Source organism: Chiloscyllium punctatum, chromosome 21, assembly GCF_047496795.1.
Source record: "Chiloscyllium punctatum isolate Juve2018m chromosome 21, sChiPun1.3, whole genome shotgun sequence".
Lineage (NCBI taxonomy): Eukaryota > Metazoa > Chordata > Chondrichthyes > Orectolobiformes > Hemiscylliidae > Chiloscyllium > Chiloscyllium punctatum.
The window spans coordinates 14,954,945-14,971,669 of NC_092759.1; the positions used below are offsets into that span (position 1 = coordinate 14,954,945).

The window sequence follows — 16,725 nt, forward strand, 5'->3', positions numbered from 1 at the left end:
AGCTGCTTTCGAAAACTTCGGCAAAGTGGATTTCGGAGGCGAGGGCGACCGGCCTTACAGGGCAGCAGGCCGAGACAGCGTGGTTGCACTTGCGAAAGACCGAGTGCACGAGCTGCTGGATCAGCAGATCCACAGTCGCCATTGTGATCCTTGTCGTTGTTGTTTCCACGCTTGACGAAGGAGGCAAACATCCTTGAGCAGTGGTTCGGCAGCCCCTGCTGTCTCAGGGTTCCATGGTGTAATGGTGAGCACTCTGGACTCTGAATCCAGCGATCCGAGTTCAAATCTCGGTGGAGCCTTCTTTCTGGCAGCGTGAGCGATTGTCTTCGACAGAACTGTTGATTTCACAAATTCCACACCCATGATGGAAGTGGGCTGGTTTTCCCCTTGCGACAGTGTTTGCGATGCTCCTGCGTCGAGCGCGCGAGCTGCTTTTGCTCTGCCCTGTACCACGCAAGTATTCCCTGCCAAGGACGCAGCAGCGAGAGACCAGATTCTGAGAGCGTTGCTGCAAGTGTGAATGCAGGAAAGCTCAGGCCTGCCTGAGGCGGCAGCACTGCTGGTTCCGTGGTGTAATGGCTAGCACTCTGGACTTTGGATCCAGCGATCCGAGTTCGAATCTCGGCGGAACCTTGACTTGCTTCGTCCCGGCCCTTGTTTAATGTGGGACGCGCCAGTGAAATCTGCCTACGGGCCAATTGTAAGAGCAGCCCTTTTAGCACCTTGGAGTCAGATCTCATCGCATTTCTGCCAGAACGGGATGATGCCAATCCCGAGGTGGCGTCTTAAGCTCGCCACCGGTGCCTGCTTTTGCTCTCTCCTGAACCACGGATGTGTTTTCTTCGAAGGACACAGCATTAAGAGACAAGCTGCAGTCAAGCGGTGTTGTTTTTGGAGCTCCTCTCTGTGTTCCACAGACAGCTGGTGAAAAGGTGACAGGAATTGAAATGAGGCGCATGCTGGACAGGTGCTCTTTTCTTTAATTTGATTCAACAATTCACAGGAACAGCTGGACACAGAGAAACAGCAATTTTACCAGGGAGAGGAGCGGCAAAGCCAGGCCCCGAGCCCTACCGTTCAACCAGTTTTCAGGGAAACCAGGAACCTCAAATCCCAGTTTCAATCACTACAAAACGGTAACAATGACATTTGTACGTACAAGGCAGTCCAACGACATCAAAAACAGTGCATACAATGCAGACTCCCGGAAAGCCAGGGACACGTGCTCTTGAACACAGTCCGTCTGAGATCTCACTTTGCTTAAAAGCATTGCTCATCGCAGCGCTGACACAGCGATGGCCGCCGGTAAGGGAGAGAAACAGCAGCGGTGCTGTTTGAATAGGCAGCTGTACTGCAGATGTGCGACTTGTCCTACAGCTGTACTTAGCAGAAGGAAGGCTAACTGTGAGGTGAGAAAGCTGAAGCCAAAGTGAAATGCTGGCGAGGCGATTGTCCAGCAGCTTGAAAGTTTGCCAGTGAGAGAGATTAGCGAGCAGTAGCCCGGCTCAGAGTTGTTCATGGCCGACAGCAGCCCTGCTCCCGCTGAGAAACTAGGTTTCGCGGACAGGTCGGCATATCTGGCACGGCCCGAGCTGCTTTCGAAAACTTCGGCAAAGTGGATTTCGGAGGCGAGGGCGACCGGCCTTACAGGGCAGCAGGCCGAGACAGCGTGGTTGCACTTGCGAAAGACCGAGTGCACGAGCTGCTGGATCAGCAGATCCACAGTCGCCATTGTGATCCTTGTCGTTGTTGTTTCCACGCTTGACGAAGGAGGCAAACATCCTTGAGCAGTGGTTCGGCAGCCCCTGCTGTCTCAGGGTTCCATGGTGTAATGGTGAGCACTCTGGACTCTGAATCCAGCGATCCGAGTTCAAATCTCGGTGGAGCCTTCTTTCTGGCAGCGTGAGCGATTGTCTTCGACAGAACTGTTGATTTCACAAATTCCACACCCATGATGGAAGTGGGCTGGTTTTCCCCTTGCGACAGTGTTTGCGATGCTCCTGCGTCGAGCGCGCGAGCTGCTTTTGCTCTGCCCTGTACCACGCAAGTATTCCCTGCCAAGGACGCAGCAGCGAGAGACCAGATTCTGAGAGCGTTGCTGCAAGTGTGAATGCAGGAAAGCTCAGGCCTGCCTGAGGCGGCAGCACTGCTGGTTCCGTGGTGTAATGGCTAGCACTCTGGACTTTGAATCCAGCGATCCGAGTTCGAATCTCGGCGGAACCTTGACTTGCTTCGTCCCGGCCCTTGTTTAATGTGGGACGCGCCAGTGAAATCTGCCTACGGGCCAATTGTAAGAGCAGCCCTTTTAGCACCTTGGAGTCAGATCTCATCGCATTTCTGCCAGAACGGGATGATGCCAATCCCGAGGTGGCGTCTTAAGCTCGCCACCGGTGCCTGCTTTTGCTCTCTCCTGAACCACGGATGTGTTTTCTTCGAAGGACACAGCATTAAGAGACAAGCTGCAGTCAAGCGGTGTTGTTTTTGGAGCTCCTCTCTGTGTTCCACAGACAGCTGGTGAAAAGGTGACAGGAATTGAAATGAGGCGCATGCTGGACAGGTGCTCTTTTCTTTAATTTGATTCAACAATTCACAGGAACAGCTGGACACAGAGAAACCGCAATTTTACCAGGGAGAGGAGCGGCAAAGCCAGGCCCCGAGCCCTACCGTTCAACCAGTTTTCAGGGAAACCAGGAACCTCAAATCCCAGTTTCAATCACTACAAAACGGTAACAATGACATTTGTACGTACAAGGCAGTCCAACGACATCAAAAACAGTGCATACAATGCAGACTCCCGGAAAGCCAGGGACACGTGCTCTTGAACACAGTCCGTCTGAGATCTCACTTTGCTTAAAAGCATTGCTCATCGCAGCGCTGACACAGCGATGGCCGCCGGTAAGGGAGAGAAACAGCAGCGGTGCTGTTTGAATAGGCAGCTGTACTGCAGATGTGCGACTTGTCCTACAGCTGTACTTAGCAGAAGGAAGGCTAACTGTGAGGTGAGAAAGCTGAAGCCAAAGTGAAATGCTGGCGAGGCGATTGTCCAGCAGCTTGAAAGTTTGCCAGTGAGAGAGATTAGCGAGCAGTAGCCCGGCTCAGAGTTGTTCATGGCCGACAGCAGCCCTGCTCCCGCTGAGAAACTAGGTTTCGCGGACAGGTCGGCATATCTGGCACGGCCCGAGCTGCTTTCGAAAACTTCGGCAAAGTGGATTTCGGAGGCGAGGGCGACCGGCCTTACAGGGCAGCAGGCCGAGACAGCGTGGTTGCACTTGCGAAAGACCGAGTGCACGAGCTGCTGGATCAGCAGATCCACAGTCGCCATTGTGATCCTTGTCGTTGTTGTTTCCACGCTTGACGAAGGAGGCAAACATCCTTGAGCAGTGGTTCGGCAGCCCCGGCTGTCTCAGGGTTCCATGGTGTAACGGTGAGCACTCTGGACTCTGAATCCAGCGATCCGAGTTCAAATCTCGGTGGAGCCTTCTTTCTGGCAGCGTGAGCGATTGTCTTCGACAGAACTGTTGATTTCACAAATTCCACACCCATGATGGAAGTGGGCTGGTTTTCCCCTTGCGACAGTGTTTGCGATGCTCCTGCGTCGAGCGCGCGAGCTGCTTTTGCTCTGCCCTGTACCACGCAAGTATTCCCTGCCAAGGACGCAGCAGCGAGAGACCAGATTCTGAGAGTGTTGCTGCAAGTGTGAATGCAGGAAAGCTCAGGCCTGCCTGAGGCGGCAGCACTGCTGGTTCCGTGGTGTAATGGCTAGCACTCTGGACTTTGAATCCAGCGATCCGAGTTCAAATCTCGGCGGAACCTTGACTTGCTTCGTCCCGGCCCTTGTTTAATGTGGGACGCGCCAGTGAAATCTGCCTACGGGCCAATTGTAAGAGCAGCCCTTTTAGCACCTTGGAGTCAGATCTCATCGCATTTCTGCCAGAACGGGATGATGCCAATCCCGAGGTGGCGTCTTAAGCTCGCCACCGGTGCCTGCTTTTGCTCTCTCCTGAACCACGGATGTGTTTTCTTCGAAGGACACAGCATTAAGAGACAAGCTGCAGTCAAGCGGTGTTGTTTTTGGAGCTCCTCTCTGTGTTCCACAGACAGCTGGTGAAAAGGTGACAGGAATTGAAATGAGGCGCATGCTGGACAGGTGCTCTTTTCTTTAATTTGATTCAACAATTCACAGGAACAGCTGGACACAGAGAAACCGCAATTTTACCAGGGAGAGGAGCGGCAAAGCCAGGCCCCGAGCCCTACCGTTCAACCAGTTTTCAGGGAAACCAGGAACCTCAAATCCCAGTTTCAATCACTACAAAACGGTAACAATGACATTTGTACGTACAAGGCAGTCCAACGACATCAAAAACAGTGCATACAATGCAGACTCCCGGAAAGCCAGGGACACGTGCTCTTGAACACAGTCCGTCTGAGATCTCACTTTGCTTAAAAGCATTGCTCATCGCAGCGCTGACACAGCGATGGCCGCCGGTAAGGGAGAGAAACAGCAGCGGTGCTGTTTGAATAGGCAGCTGTACTGCAGATGTGCGACTTGTCCTACAGCTGTACTTAGCAGAAGGAAGGCTAACTGTGAGGTGAGAAAGCTGAAGCCAAAGTGAAATGCTGGCGAGGCGATTGTCCAGCAGCTTGAAAGTTTGCCAGTGAGAGAGATTAGCGAGCAGTAGCCCGGCTCAGAGTTGTTCATGGCCGACAGCAGCCCTGCTCCCGCTGAGAAACTAGGTTTCGCGGACAGGTCGGCATATCTGGCACGGCCCGAGCTGCTTTCGAAAACTTCGGCAAAGTGGATTTCGGAGGCGAGGGCAACCGGCCTTACAGGGCAGCAGGCCGAGACAGCGTGGTTGCACTTGCGAAAGACCGAGTGCACGAGCTGCTGGATCAGCAGATCCACAGTCGCCATTGTGATCCTTGTCGTTGTTGTTTCCACGCTTGACGAAGGAGGCAAACATCCTTGAGCAGTGGCTCGGCGACCCCTGCTCTCTCAGGGTTCCATGGTGTAATGGTGAGCACTCTGGACTCTGAATCCAGCGATCCGAGTTCAAATCTCGGTGGAGCCTTCTTTCTGGCAGCGTGAGCGATTGTCTTCGACAGAACTGTTGATTTCACAAATTCCACACCCATGATGGAAGTGGGCTGGTTTTCCCCTTGCGACAGTGTTTGCGATGCTCCTGCGTCGAGCGCGCGAGCTGCTTTTGCTCTGCCCTGTACCACGCAAGTATTCCCTGCCAAGGACGCAGCAGCGAGAGACCAGATTCTGAGAGCGTTGCTGCAAGTGTGAATGCAGGAAAGCTCAGACCTGCCTGAGGCGGCAGCACTGCTGGTTCCGTGGTGTAATGGCTAGCACTCTGGACTTTGAATCCAGCGATCCGAGTTCGAATCTCGGCGGAACCTTGACTTGCTTCGTCCCGGCCCTTATTTAATGTGGGACGCACCAGTGAAATCCCCCTACGGGCCAATTGTAAAAGCAGCCCTTTTAGCACCTTGGAGTCAGATCTCATCGCATTTCTGCCAGAACGGGATGATGCCAATCCCGAGGTGGCGTCTTAAGCTCGCCACCGGTGCCTGCTTTTGCTCTCTCCTGAACCACGGATGTGTTTTCTTCGAAGGACACAGCATTAAGAGACAAGCTGCAGTCAAGCGGTGTTGTTTTTGGAGCTCCTCTCTGTGTTCCACAGACAGCTGGTGAAAAGGTGACAGGAATTGAAATGAGGCGCATGCTGGACAGGTGCTCTTTTCTTTAATTTGATTCAACAATTCACAGGAACAGCTGGACACAGAGAAACAGCAATTTTACCAGGGAGAGGAGCGGCAAAGCCAGGCCCCGAGCCCTACCGTTCAACCAGTTTTCAGGGAAACCAGGAACCTCAAATCCCAGTTTCAATCACTACAAAACGGTAACAATGACATTTGTACGTACAAGGCAGTCCAACGACATCAAAAACAGTGCATACAATGCAGACTCCCGGAAAGCCAGGGACACGTGCTCTTGAACACAGTCCGTCTGAGATCTCACTTTGCTTAAAAGCATTGCTCATCGCAGCGCTGACACAGCGATGGCCGCCGGTAAGGGAGAGAAACAGCAGCGGTGCTGTTTGAATAGGCAGCTGTACTGCAGATGTGCGACTTGTCCTACAGCTGTACTTAGCAGAAGGAAGGCTAACTGTGAGGTGAGAAAGCTGAAGCCAAAGTGAAATGCTGGCGAGGCGATTGTCCAGCAGCTTGAAAGTTTGCCAGTGAGAGAGATTAGCGAGCAGTAGCCCGGCTCAGAGTTGTTCATGGCCGACAGCAGCCCTGCTCCCGCTGAGAAACTAGGTTTCGCGGACAGGTCGGCATATCTGGCACGGCCCGAGCTGCTTTCGAAAACTTCGGCAAAGTGGATTTCGGAGGGGAGGGCAACCGGCCTTACAGGGCAGCAGGCCGAGACAGCGTGGTTGCACTTGCGAAAGACCGAGTGCACGAGCTGCTGGATCAGCAGATCCACAGTCGCCATTGTGATCCTTGTCGTTGTTGTTTCCACGCTTGACGAAGGAGGCAAACATCCTTGAGCAGTGGTTCGGCAGCCCCTGCTGTCTCAGGGTTCCATGGTGTAACGGTGAGCACTCTGGACTCTGAATCCAGCGATCCGAGTTCAAATCTCGGTGGAGCCTTCTTTCTGGCAGCGTGAGCGATTGTCTTCGACAGAACTGTTGATTTCACAAATTCCACACCCATGATGGAAGTGGGCTGGTTTTCCCCTTGCGACAGTGTTTGCGATGCTCCTGCGTCGAGCGCGCGAGCTGCTTTTGCTCTGCCCTGTACCACGCAAGTATTCCCTGCCAAGGACGCAGCAGCGAGAGACCAGATTCTGAGAGAGTTGCTGCAAGTGTGAATGCAGGAAAGCTCAGGCCTGCCTGAGGCGGCAGCACTGCTGGTTCCGTGGTGTAATGGCTAGCACTCTGGACTTTGGATCCAGCGATCCGAGTTCGAATCTCGGCGGAACCTTGACTTGCTTCGTCCCGGCCCTTGTTTAATGTGGGACGCGCCAGTGAAATCTGCCTACGGGCCAATTGTAAGAGCAGCCCTTTTAGCACCTTGGAGTCAGATCTCATCGCATTTCTGCCAGAACGGGATGATGCCAATCCCGAGGTGGCGTCTTAAGCTCGCCACCGGTGCCTGCTTTTGCTCTCTCCTGAACCACGGATGTGTTTTCTTCGAAGGACACAGCATTAAGAGACAAGCTGCAGTCAAGCGGTGTTGTTTTTGGAGCTCCTCTCTGTGTTCCACAGACAGCTGGTGAAAAGGTGACAGGAATTGAAATGAGGCGCATGCTGGACAGGTGCTCTTTTCTTTAATTTGATTCAACAATTCACAGGAACAGCTGGACACAGAGAAACAGCAATTTTACCAGGGAGAGGAGCGGCAAAGCCAGGCCCCGAGCCCTACCGTTCAACCAGTTTTCAGGGAAACCAGGAACCTCAAATCCCAGTTTCAATCACTACAAAACGGTAACAATGACATTTGTACGTACAAGGCAGTCCAACGACATCAAAAACAGTGCATACAATGCAGACTCCCGGAAAGCCAGGGACACGTGCTCTTGAACACAGTCCGTCTGAGATCTCACTTTGCTTAAAAGCATTGCTCATCGCAGCGCTGACACAGCGATGGCCGCCGGTAAGGGAGAGAAACAGCAGCGGTGCTGTTTGAATAGGCAGCTGTACTGCAGATGTGCGACTTGTCCTACAGCTGTACTTAGCAGAAGGAAGGCTAACTGTGAGGTGAGAAAGCTGAAGCCAAAGTGAAATGCTGGCGAGGCGATTGTCCAGCAGCTTGAAAGTTTGCCAGTGAGAGAGATTAGCGAGCAGTAGCCCGGCTCAGAGTTGTTCATGGCCGACAGCAGCCCTGCTCCCGCTGAGAAACTAGGTTTCGCGGACAGGTCGGCATATCTGGCACGGCCCGAGCTGCTTTCGAAAACTTCGGCAAAGTGGATTTCGGAGGCGAGGGCGACCGGCCTTACAGGGCAGCAGGCCGAGACAGCGTGGTTGCACTTGCGAAAGACCGAGTGCACGAGCTGCTGGATCAGCAGATCCACAGTCGCCATTGTGATCCTTGTCGTTGTTGTTTCCACGCTTGACGAAGGAGGCAAACATCCTTGAGCAGTGGTTCGGCAGCCCCTGCTGTCTCAGGGTTCCATGGTGTAACGGTGAGCACTCTGGACTCTGAATCCAGCGATCCGAGTTCAAATCTCGGTGGAGCCTTCTTTCTGGCAGCGTGAGCGATTGTCTTCGACAGAACTGTTGATTTCACAAATTCCACACCCATGATGGAAGTGGGCTGGTTTTCCCCTTGCGACAGTGTTTGCGATGCTCCTGCGTCGAGCGCGCGAGCTGCTTTTGCTCTGCCCTGTACCACGCAAGTATTCCCTGCCAAGGACGCAGCAGCGAGAGACCAGATTCTGAGAGTGTTGCTGCAAGTGTGAATGCAGGAAAGCTCAGGCCTGCCTGAGGCGGCAGCACTGCTGGTTCCGTGGTGTAATGGCTAGCACTCTGGACTTTGAATCCAGCGATCCGAGTTCGAATCTCGGCGGAACCTTGACTTGCTTCGTCCCGGCCCTTGTTTAATGTGGGACGCGCCAGTGAAATCTGCCTACGGGCCAATTGTAAGAGCAGCCCTTTTAGCACCTTGGAGTCAGATCTCATCGCATTTCTGCCAGAACGGGATGATGCCAATCCCGAGGTGGCGTCTTAAGCTCGCCACCGGTGCCTGCTTTTGCTCTCTCCTGAACCACGGATGTGTTTTCTTCGAAGGACACAGCATTAAGAGACAAGCTGCAGTCAAGCGGTGTTGTTTTTGGAGCTCCTCTCTGTGTTCCACAGACAGCTGGTGAAAAGGTGACAGGAATTGAAATGAGGCGCATGCTGGACAGGTGCTCTTTTCTTTAATTTGATTCAACAATTCACAGGAACAGCTGGACACAGAGAAACAGCAATTTTACCAGGGAGAGGAGCGGCAAAGCCAGGCCCCGAGCCCTACCGTTCAACCAGTTTTCAGGGAAACCAGGAACCTCAAATCCCAGTTTCAATCACTACAAAACGGTAACAATGACATTTGTACGTACAAGGCAGTCCAACGACATCAAAAACAGTGCATACAATGCAGACTCCCGGAAAGCCAGGGACACGTGCTCTTGAACACAGTCCGTCTGAGATCTCACTTTGCTTAAAAGCATTGCTCATCGCAGCGCTGACACAGCGATGGCCGCCGGTAAGGGAGAGAAACAGCAGCGGTGCTGTTTGAATAGGCAGCTGTACTGCAGATGTGCGACTTGTCCTACAGCTGTACTTAGCAGAAGGAAGGCTAACTGTGAGGTGAGAAAGCTGAAGCCAAAGTGAAATGCTGGCGAGGCGATTGTCCAGCAGCTTGAAAGTTTGCCAGTGAGAGAGATTAGCGAGCAGTAGCCCGGCTCAGAGTTGTTCATGGCCGACAGCAGCCCTGCTCCCGCTGAGAAACTAGGTTTCGCGGACAGGTCGGCATATCTGGCACGGCCCGAGCTGCTTTCGAAAACTTCGGCAAAGTGGATTTCGGAGGCGAGGGCGACCGGCCTTACAGGGCAGCAGGCCGAGACAGCGTGGTTGCACTTGCGAAAGACCGAGTGCACGAGCTGCTGGATCAGCAGATCCACAGTCGCCATTGTGATCCTTGTCGTTGTTGTTTCCACGCTTGACGAAGGAGGCAAACATCCTTGAGCAGTGGTTCGGCAGCCCCTGCTGTCTCAGGGTTCCATGGTGTAACGGTGAGCACTCTGGACTCTGAATCCAGCGATCCGAGTTCAAATCTCGGTGGAGCCTTCTTTCTGGCAGCGTGAGCGATTGTCTTCGACAGAACTGTTGATTTCACAAATTCCACACCCATGATGGAAGTGGGCTGGTTTTCCCCTTGCGACAGTGTTTGCGATGCTCCTGCGTCGAGCGCGCGAGCTGCTTTTGCTCTGCCCTGTACCACGCAAGTATTCCCTGCCAAGGACGCAGCAGCGAGAGACCAGATTCTGAGAGTGTTGCTGCAAGTGTGAATGCAGGAAAGCTCAGGCCTGCCTGAGGCGGCAGCACTGCTGGTTCCGTGGTGTAATGGCTAGCACTCTGGACTTTGGATCCAGCGATCCGAGTTCGAATCTCGGCGGAACCTTGACTTGCTTCGTCCCGGCCCTTGTTTAATGTGGGACGCGCCAGTGAAATCTGCCTACGGGCCAATTGTAAGAGCAGCCCTTTTCGCACCTTGGAGTCAGATCTCATCGCATTTCTGCCAGAACGGGATGATGCCAATCCCGAGGTGGCGTCTTAAGCTCGCCACCGGTGCCTGCTTTTGCTCTCTCCTGAACCACGGATGTGTTTTCTTCGAAGGACACAGCATTAAGAGACAAGCTGCAGTCAAGCGGTGTTGTTTTTGGAGCTCCTCTCTGTGTTCCACAGACAGCTGGTGAAAAGGTGACAGGAATTGAAATGAGGCGCATGCTGGACAGGTGCTCTTTTCTTTAATTTGATTCAACAATTCACAGGAACAGCTGGACACAGAGAAACAGCAATTTTACCAGGGAGAGGAGCGGCAAAGCCAGGCCCCGAGCCCTACCGTTCAACCAGTTTTCAGGGAAACCAGGAACCTCAAATCCCAGTTTCAATCACTACAAAACGGTAACAATGACATTTGTACGTACAAGGCAGTCCAACGACATCAAAAACAGTGCATACAATGCAGACTCCCGGAAAGCCAGGGACACGTGCTCTTGAACACAGTCCGTCTGAGATCTCACTTTGCTTAAAAGCATTGCTCATCGCAGCGCTGACACAGCGATGGCCGCCGGTAAGGGAGAGAAACAGCAGCGGTGCTGTTTGAATAGGCAGCTGTACTGCAGATGTGCGACTTGTCCTACAGCTGTACTTAGCAGAAGGAAGGCTAACTGTGAGGTGAGAAAGCTGAAGCCAAAGTGAAATGCTGGCGAGGCGATTGTCCAGCAGCTTGAAAGTTTGCCAGTGAGAGAGATTAGCGAGCAGTAGCCCGGCTCAGAGTTGTTCATGGCCGACAGCAGCCCTGCTCCCGCTGAGAAACTAGGTTTCGCGGACAGGTCGGCATATCTGGCACGGCCCGAGCTGCTTTCGAAAACTTCGGCAAAGTGGATTTCGGAGGCGAGGGCGACCGGCCTTACAGGGCAGCAGGCCGAGACAGCGTGGTTGCACTTGCGAAAGACCGAGTGCACGAGCTGCTGGATCAGCAGATCCACAGTCGCCATTGTGATCCTTGTCGTTGTTGTTTCCACGCTTGACGAAGGAGGCAAACATCCTTGAGCAGTGGTTCGGCAGCCCCTGCTGTCTCAGGGTTCCGTGGTGTAACGGTGAGCACTCTGAACTCTGAATCCAGCGATCCGAGTTCAAATCTCGGTGGAGCCTTCTTTCTGGCAGCGTGAGCGATTGTCTTCGACAGAACTGTTGATTTCACAAATTCCACACCCATGATGGAAGTGGGCTGGTTTTCCCCTTGCGACAGTGTTTGCGATGCTCCAGCGTCGAGCGCGCGAGCTGCTTTTGCTCTGCCCTGTACCACGCAAGTATTCCCTGCCAAGGACGCAGCAGCGAGAGACCAGATTCTGAGAGCGTTGCTGCAAGTGTGAATGCAGGAAAGCTCAGGCCTGCCTGCGGCGGCAGCACTGCTGGTTCCGTGGTGTAATGGCTAGCACTCTGGACTTTGGATCCAGCGATCCGAGTTCGAATCTCGGCGGAACCTTGACTTGCTTCGTCCCGGCCCTTGTTTAATGTGGGACGCGCCAGTGAAATCTGCCTACGGGCCAATTGTAAGAGCAGCCCTTTTAGCACCTTGGAGTCAGATCTCATCGCATTTCTGCCAGAACGGGATGATGCCAATCCCGAGGTGGCGTCTTAAGCTCGCCACCGGTGCCTGCTTTTGCTCTCTCCTGAACCACGGATGTGTTTTCTTCGAAGGACACAGCATTAAGAGACAAGCTGCAGTCAAGCGGTGTTGTTTTTGGAGCTCCTCTCTGTGTTCCACAGACAGCTGGTGAAAAGGTGACAGGAATTGAAATGAGGCGCATGCTGGACAGGTGCTCTTTTCTTTAATTTGATTCAACAATTCACAGGAACAGCTGGACACAGAGAAACAGCAATTTTACCAGGGAGAGGAGCGGCAAAGCCAGGCCCCGAGCCCTACCGTTCAACCAGTTTTCAGGGAAACCAGGAACCTCAAATCCCAGTTTCAATCACTACAAAACGGTAACAATGACATTTGTACGTACAAGGCAGTCCAACGACATCAAAAACAGTGCATACAATGCAGACTCCCGGAAAGCCAGGGACACGTGCTCTTGAACACAGTCCGTCTGAGATCTCACTTTGCTTAAAAGCATTGCTCATCGCAGCGCTGACACAGCGATGGCCGCCGGTAAGGGAGAGAAACAGCAGCGGTGCTGTTTGAATAGGCAGCTGTACTGCAGATGTGCGACTTGTCCTACAGCTGTACTTAGCAGAAGGAAGGCTAACTGTGAGGTGAGAAAGCTGAAGCCAAAGTGAAATGCTGGCGAGGCGATTGTCCAGCAGCTTGAAAGTTTGCCAGTGAGAGAGATTAGCGAGCAGTAGCCCGGCTCAGAGTTGTTCATGGCCGACAGCAGCCCTGCTCCCGCTGAGAAACTAGGTTTCGCGGACAGGTCGGCATATCTGGCACGGCCCGAGCTGCTTTCGAAAACTTCGGCAAAGTGGATTTCGGAGGCGAGGGCGACCGGCCTTACAGGGCAGCAGGCCGAGACAGCGTGGTTGCACTTGCGAAAGACCGAGTGCACGAGCTGCTGGATCAGCAGATCCACAGTCGCCATTGTGATCCTTGTCGTTGTTGTTTCCACGCTTGACGAAGGAGGCAAACATCCTTGAGCAGTGGTTCGGCAGCCCCTGCTGTCTCAGGGTTCCATGGTGTAACGGTGAGCACTCTGGACTCTGAATCCAGCGATCCGAGTTCAAATCTCGGTGGAGCCTTCTTTCTGGCAGCGTGAGCGATTGTCTTCGACAGAACTGTTGATTTCACAAATTCCACACCCATGATGGAAGTGGGCTGGTTTTCCCCTTGCGACAGTGTTTGCGATGCTCCTGCGTCGAGCGCGCGAGCTGCTTTTGCTCTGCCCTGTACCACGCAAGTATTCCCTGCCAAGGACGCAGCAGCGAGAGACCAGATTCTGAGAGCGTTGCTGCAAGTGTGAATGCAGGAAAGCTCAGGCCTGCCTGAGGCAGCAGCACTGCTGGTTCCGTGGTGTAATGGCTAGCACTCTGGACTTTGAATCCAGCGATCCGAGTTCGAATCTCGGCGGAACCTTGACTTGCTTCGTCCCGGCCCTTGTTTAATGTGGGACGCGCCAGTGAAATCTGCCTACGGGCCAATTGTAAGAGCAGCCCTTTTAGCACCTTGGAGTCAGATCTCATCGCATTTCTGCCAGAACGGGATGATGCCAATCCCGAGGTGGCGTCTTAAGCTCGCCACCGGTGCCTGCTTTTGCTCTCTCCTGAACCACGGATGTGTTTTCTTCGAAGGACACAGCATTAAGAGACAAGCTGCAGTCAAGCGGTGTTGTTTTTGGAGCTCCTCTCTGTGTTCCACAGACAGCTGGTGAAAAGGTGACAGGAATTGAAATGAGGCGCATGCTGGACAGGTGCTCTTTTCTTTAATTTGATTCAACAATTCACAGGAACAGCTGGACACAGAGAAACAGCAATTTTACCAGGGAGAGGAGCGGCAAAGCCAGGCCCCGAGCCCTACCGTTCAACCAGTTTTCAGGGAAACCAGGAACCTCAAATCCCAGTTTCAATCACTACAAAACGGTAACAATGACATTTGTACGTACAAGGCAGTCCAACGACATCAAAAACAGTGCATACAATGCAGACTCCCGGAAAGCCAGGGACACGTGCTCTTGAACACAGTCCGTCTGAGATCTCACTTTGCTTAAAAGCATTGCTCATCGCAGCGCTGACACAGCGATGGCCGCCGGTAAGGGAGAGAAACAGCAGCGGTGCTGTTTGAATAGGCAGCTGTACTGCAGATGTGCGACTTGTCCTACAGCTGTACTTAGCAGAAGGAAGGCTAACTGTGAGGTGAGAAAGCTGAAGCCAAAGTGAAATGCTGGCGAGGCGATTGTCCAGCAGCTTGAAAGTTTGCCAGTGAGAGAGATTAGCGAGCAGTAGCCCGGCTCAGAGTTGTTCATGGCCGACAGCAGCCCTGCTCCCGCTGAGAAACTAGGTTTCGCGGACAGGTCGGCATATCTGGCACGGCCCGAGCTGCTTTCGAAAACTTCGGCAAAGTGGATTTCGGAGGCGAGGGCGACCGGCCTTACAGGGCAGCAGGCCGAGACAGCGTGGTTGCACTTGCGAAAGACCGAGTGCACGAGCTGCTGGATCAGCAGATCCACAGTCGCCATTGTGATCCTTGTCGTTGTTGTTTCCACGCTTGACGAAGGAGGCAAACATCCTTGAGCAGTGGTTCGGCAGCCCCTGCTGTCTCAGGGTTCCATGGTGTAACGGTGAGCACTCTGGACTCTGAATCCAGCGATCCGAGTTCAAATCTCGGTGGAGCCTTCTTTCTGGCAGCGTGAGCGATTGTCTTCGACAGAACTGTTGATTTCACAAATTCCACACCCATGATGGAAGTGGGCTGGTTTTCCCCTTGCGACAGTGTTTGCGATGCTCCAGCGTCGAGCGCGCGAGCGGCTTTTGCTCTGCCCTGTACCACGCAAGTATTCCCTGCCAAGGACGCAGCAGCGAGAGACCAGATTCTGAGAGCGTTGCTGCAAGTGTGAATGCAGGAAAGCTCAGGCCTGCCTGAGGCGGCAGCACTGCTGGTTCCGTGGTGTAATGGCTAGCACTCTGGACTTTGGATCCAGCGATCCGAGTTCGAATCTCGGCGGAACCTTGACTTGCTTCGTCCCGGCCCTTGTTTAATGTGGGACGCGCCAGTGAAATCTGCCTACGGGCCAATTGTAAGAGCAGCCCTTTTAGCACCTTGGAGTCAGATCTCATCGCATTTCTGCCAGAACGGGATGATGCCAATCCCGAGGTGGCGTCTTAAGCTCGCCACCGGTGCCTGCTTTTGCTCTCTCCTGAACCACGGATGTGTTTTCTTCGAAGGACACAGCATTAAGAGACAAGCTGCAGTCAAGCGGTGTTGTTTTTGGAGCTCCTCTCTGTGTTCCACAGACAGCTGGTGAAAAGGTGACAGGAATTGAAATGAGGCGCATGCTGGACAGGTGCTCTTTTCTTTAATTTGATTCAACAATTCACAGGAACAGCTGGACACAGAGAAACAGCAATTTTACCAGGGAGAGGAGCGGCAAAGCCAGGCCCCGAGCCCTACCGTTCAACCAGTTTTCAGGGAAACCAGGAACCTCAAATCCCAGTTTCAATCACTACAAAACGGTAACAATGACATTTGTACGTACAAGGCAGTCCAACGACATCAAAAACAGTGCATACAATGCAGACTCCCGGAAAGCCAGGGACACGTGCTCTTGAACACAGTCCGTCTGAGATCTCACTTTGCTTAAAAGCATTGCTCATCGCAGCGCTGACACAGCGATGGCCGCCGGTAAGGGAGAGAAACAGCAGCGGTGCTGTTTGAATAGGCAGCTGTACTGCAGATGTGCGACTTGTCCTACAGCTGTACTTAGCAGAAGGAAGGCTAACTGTGAGGTGAGAAAGCTGAAGCCAAAGTGAAATGCTGGCGAGGCGATTGTCCAGCAGCTTGAAAGTTTGCCAGTGAGAGAGATTAGCGAGCAGTAGCCCGGCTCAGAGTTGTTCATGGCCGACAGCAGCCCTGCTCCCGCTGAGAAACTAGGTTTCGCGGACAGGTCGGCATATCTGGCACGGCCCGAGCTGCTTTCGAAAACTTCGGCAAAGTGGATTTCGGAGGCGAGGGCGACCGGCCTTACAGGGCAGCAGGCCGAGACAGCGTGGTTGCACTTGCGAAAGACCGAGTGCACGAGCTGCTGGATCAGCAGATCCACAGTCGCCATTGTGATCCTTGTCGTTGTTGTTTCCACGCTTGACGAAGGAGGCAAACATCCTTGAGCAGTGGTTCGGCAGCCCCTGCTGTCTCAGGGTTCCATGGTGTAACGGTGAGCACTCTGGACTCTGAATCCAGCGATCCGAGTTCAAATCTCGGTGGAGCCTTCTTTCTGGCAGCGTGAGCGATTGTCTTCGACAGAACTGTTGATTTCACAAATTCCACACCCATGATGGAAGTGGGCTGGTTTTCCCCTTGCGACAGTGTTTGCGATGCTCCTGCGTCGAGCGCGCGAGCTGCTTTTGCTCTGCCCTGTACCACGCAAGTATTCCCTGCCAAGGACGCAGCAGCGAGAGACCAGATTCTGAGAGCGTTGCTGCAAGTGTGAATGCAGGAAAGCTCAGGCCTGCCTGAGGCAGCAGCACTGCTGGTTCCGTGGTGTAATGGCTAGCACTCTGGACTTTGAATCCAGCGATCCGAGTTCGAATCTCGGCGGAACCTTGACTTGCTTCGTCCCGGCCCTTGTTTAATGTGGGACGCGCCAGTGAAATCTGCCTACGGGCCAATTGTAAGAGCAGCCCTTTTAGCACCTTGGAGTCAGATCTCATCGCATTTCTGCCAGAACGGGATGATGCCAATCCCGAGGTGGCGTCTTAAGCTCGCCACCGGTGCCTGCTTTTGCTCTCTCCTGAA

The 16,725-nt window shown here is 53.4% G+C and overlaps 22 non-coding genes across 22 annotated transcripts; all 22 read left to right on the forward strand.

Annotated features, from left to right (window-relative positions):
* Window positions 1-227: 227 nt before the first annotated feature.
* On the forward strand, window positions 228-299 carry trnaq-cug (transfer RNA glutamine (anticodon CUG)). Its single transcript has one exon. It is a non-coding gene; the product is annotated as a tRNA-Gln (tRNA).
* A 262-nt stretch (window positions 300-561) lies between these two features.
* Window positions 562-633, forward strand: trnaq-uug (transfer RNA glutamine (anticodon UUG)). The gene has a single exon. It is a non-coding gene; the product is annotated as a tRNA-Gln (tRNA).
* A 1,184-nt stretch (window positions 634-1,817) lies between these two features.
* trnaq-cug (transfer RNA glutamine (anticodon CUG)) lies at window positions 1,818-1,889 on the forward strand. Its single transcript has one exon. It is a non-coding gene; the product is annotated as a tRNA-Gln (tRNA).
* A 262-nt stretch (window positions 1,890-2,151) lies between these two features.
* On the forward strand, window positions 2,152-2,223 carry trnaq-uug (transfer RNA glutamine (anticodon UUG)). The gene has a single exon. It is a non-coding gene; the product is annotated as a tRNA-Gln (tRNA).
* Window positions 2,224-3,407: 1,184 nt separating this feature from the next.
* trnaq-cug (transfer RNA glutamine (anticodon CUG)) lies at window positions 3,408-3,479 on the forward strand. The gene has a single exon. It is a non-coding gene; the product is annotated as a tRNA-Gln (tRNA).
* Window positions 3,480-3,741: 262 nt separating this feature from the next.
* trnaq-uug (transfer RNA glutamine (anticodon UUG)) lies at window positions 3,742-3,813 on the forward strand. Its single transcript has one exon. It is a non-coding gene; the product is annotated as a tRNA-Gln (tRNA).
* A 1,184-nt stretch (window positions 3,814-4,997) lies between these two features.
* Window positions 4,998-5,069, forward strand: trnaq-cug (transfer RNA glutamine (anticodon CUG)). Its single transcript has one exon. It is a non-coding gene; the product is annotated as a tRNA-Gln (tRNA).
* Window positions 5,070-5,331: 262 nt separating this feature from the next.
* Window positions 5,332-5,403, forward strand: trnaq-uug (transfer RNA glutamine (anticodon UUG)). Its single transcript has one exon. It is a non-coding gene; the product is annotated as a tRNA-Gln (tRNA).
* A 1,184-nt stretch (window positions 5,404-6,587) lies between these two features.
* trnaq-cug (transfer RNA glutamine (anticodon CUG)) lies at window positions 6,588-6,659 on the forward strand. The gene has a single exon. It is a non-coding gene; the product is annotated as a tRNA-Gln (tRNA).
* Window positions 6,660-6,921: 262 nt separating this feature from the next.
* Window positions 6,922-6,993, forward strand: trnaq-uug (transfer RNA glutamine (anticodon UUG)). Its single transcript has one exon. It is a non-coding gene; the product is annotated as a tRNA-Gln (tRNA).
* A 1,184-nt stretch (window positions 6,994-8,177) lies between these two features.
* Window positions 8,178-8,249, forward strand: trnaq-cug (transfer RNA glutamine (anticodon CUG)). The gene has a single exon. It is a non-coding gene; the product is annotated as a tRNA-Gln (tRNA).
* A 262-nt stretch (window positions 8,250-8,511) lies between these two features.
* trnaq-uug (transfer RNA glutamine (anticodon UUG)) lies at window positions 8,512-8,583 on the forward strand. The gene has a single exon. It is a non-coding gene; the product is annotated as a tRNA-Gln (tRNA).
* Window positions 8,584-9,767: 1,184 nt separating this feature from the next.
* On the forward strand, window positions 9,768-9,839 carry trnaq-cug (transfer RNA glutamine (anticodon CUG)). Its single transcript has one exon. It is a non-coding gene; the product is annotated as a tRNA-Gln (tRNA).
* Window positions 9,840-10,101: 262 nt separating this feature from the next.
* trnaq-uug (transfer RNA glutamine (anticodon UUG)) lies at window positions 10,102-10,173 on the forward strand. The gene has a single exon. It is a non-coding gene; the product is annotated as a tRNA-Gln (tRNA).
* Window positions 10,174-11,357: 1,184 nt separating this feature from the next.
* Window positions 11,358-11,429, forward strand: trnaq-cug (transfer RNA glutamine (anticodon CUG)). Its single transcript has one exon. It is a non-coding gene; the product is annotated as a tRNA-Gln (tRNA).
* A 262-nt stretch (window positions 11,430-11,691) lies between these two features.
* On the forward strand, window positions 11,692-11,763 carry trnaq-uug (transfer RNA glutamine (anticodon UUG)). Its single transcript has one exon. It is a non-coding gene; the product is annotated as a tRNA-Gln (tRNA).
* A 1,184-nt stretch (window positions 11,764-12,947) lies between these two features.
* On the forward strand, window positions 12,948-13,019 carry trnaq-cug (transfer RNA glutamine (anticodon CUG)). Its single transcript has one exon. It is a non-coding gene; the product is annotated as a tRNA-Gln (tRNA).
* Window positions 13,020-13,281: 262 nt separating this feature from the next.
* On the forward strand, window positions 13,282-13,353 carry trnaq-uug (transfer RNA glutamine (anticodon UUG)). The gene has a single exon. It is a non-coding gene; the product is annotated as a tRNA-Gln (tRNA).
* Window positions 13,354-14,537: 1,184 nt separating this feature from the next.
* Window positions 14,538-14,609, forward strand: trnaq-cug (transfer RNA glutamine (anticodon CUG)). Its single transcript has one exon. It is a non-coding gene; the product is annotated as a tRNA-Gln (tRNA).
* Window positions 14,610-14,871: 262 nt separating this feature from the next.
* Window positions 14,872-14,943, forward strand: trnaq-uug (transfer RNA glutamine (anticodon UUG)). Its single transcript has one exon. It is a non-coding gene; the product is annotated as a tRNA-Gln (tRNA).
* Window positions 14,944-16,127: 1,184 nt separating this feature from the next.
* trnaq-cug (transfer RNA glutamine (anticodon CUG)) lies at window positions 16,128-16,199 on the forward strand. Its single transcript has one exon. It is a non-coding gene; the product is annotated as a tRNA-Gln (tRNA).
* Window positions 16,200-16,461: 262 nt separating this feature from the next.
* On the forward strand, window positions 16,462-16,533 carry trnaq-uug (transfer RNA glutamine (anticodon UUG)). Its single transcript has one exon. It is a non-coding gene; the product is annotated as a tRNA-Gln (tRNA).
* Window positions 16,534-16,725: the final 192 nt, after the last annotated feature.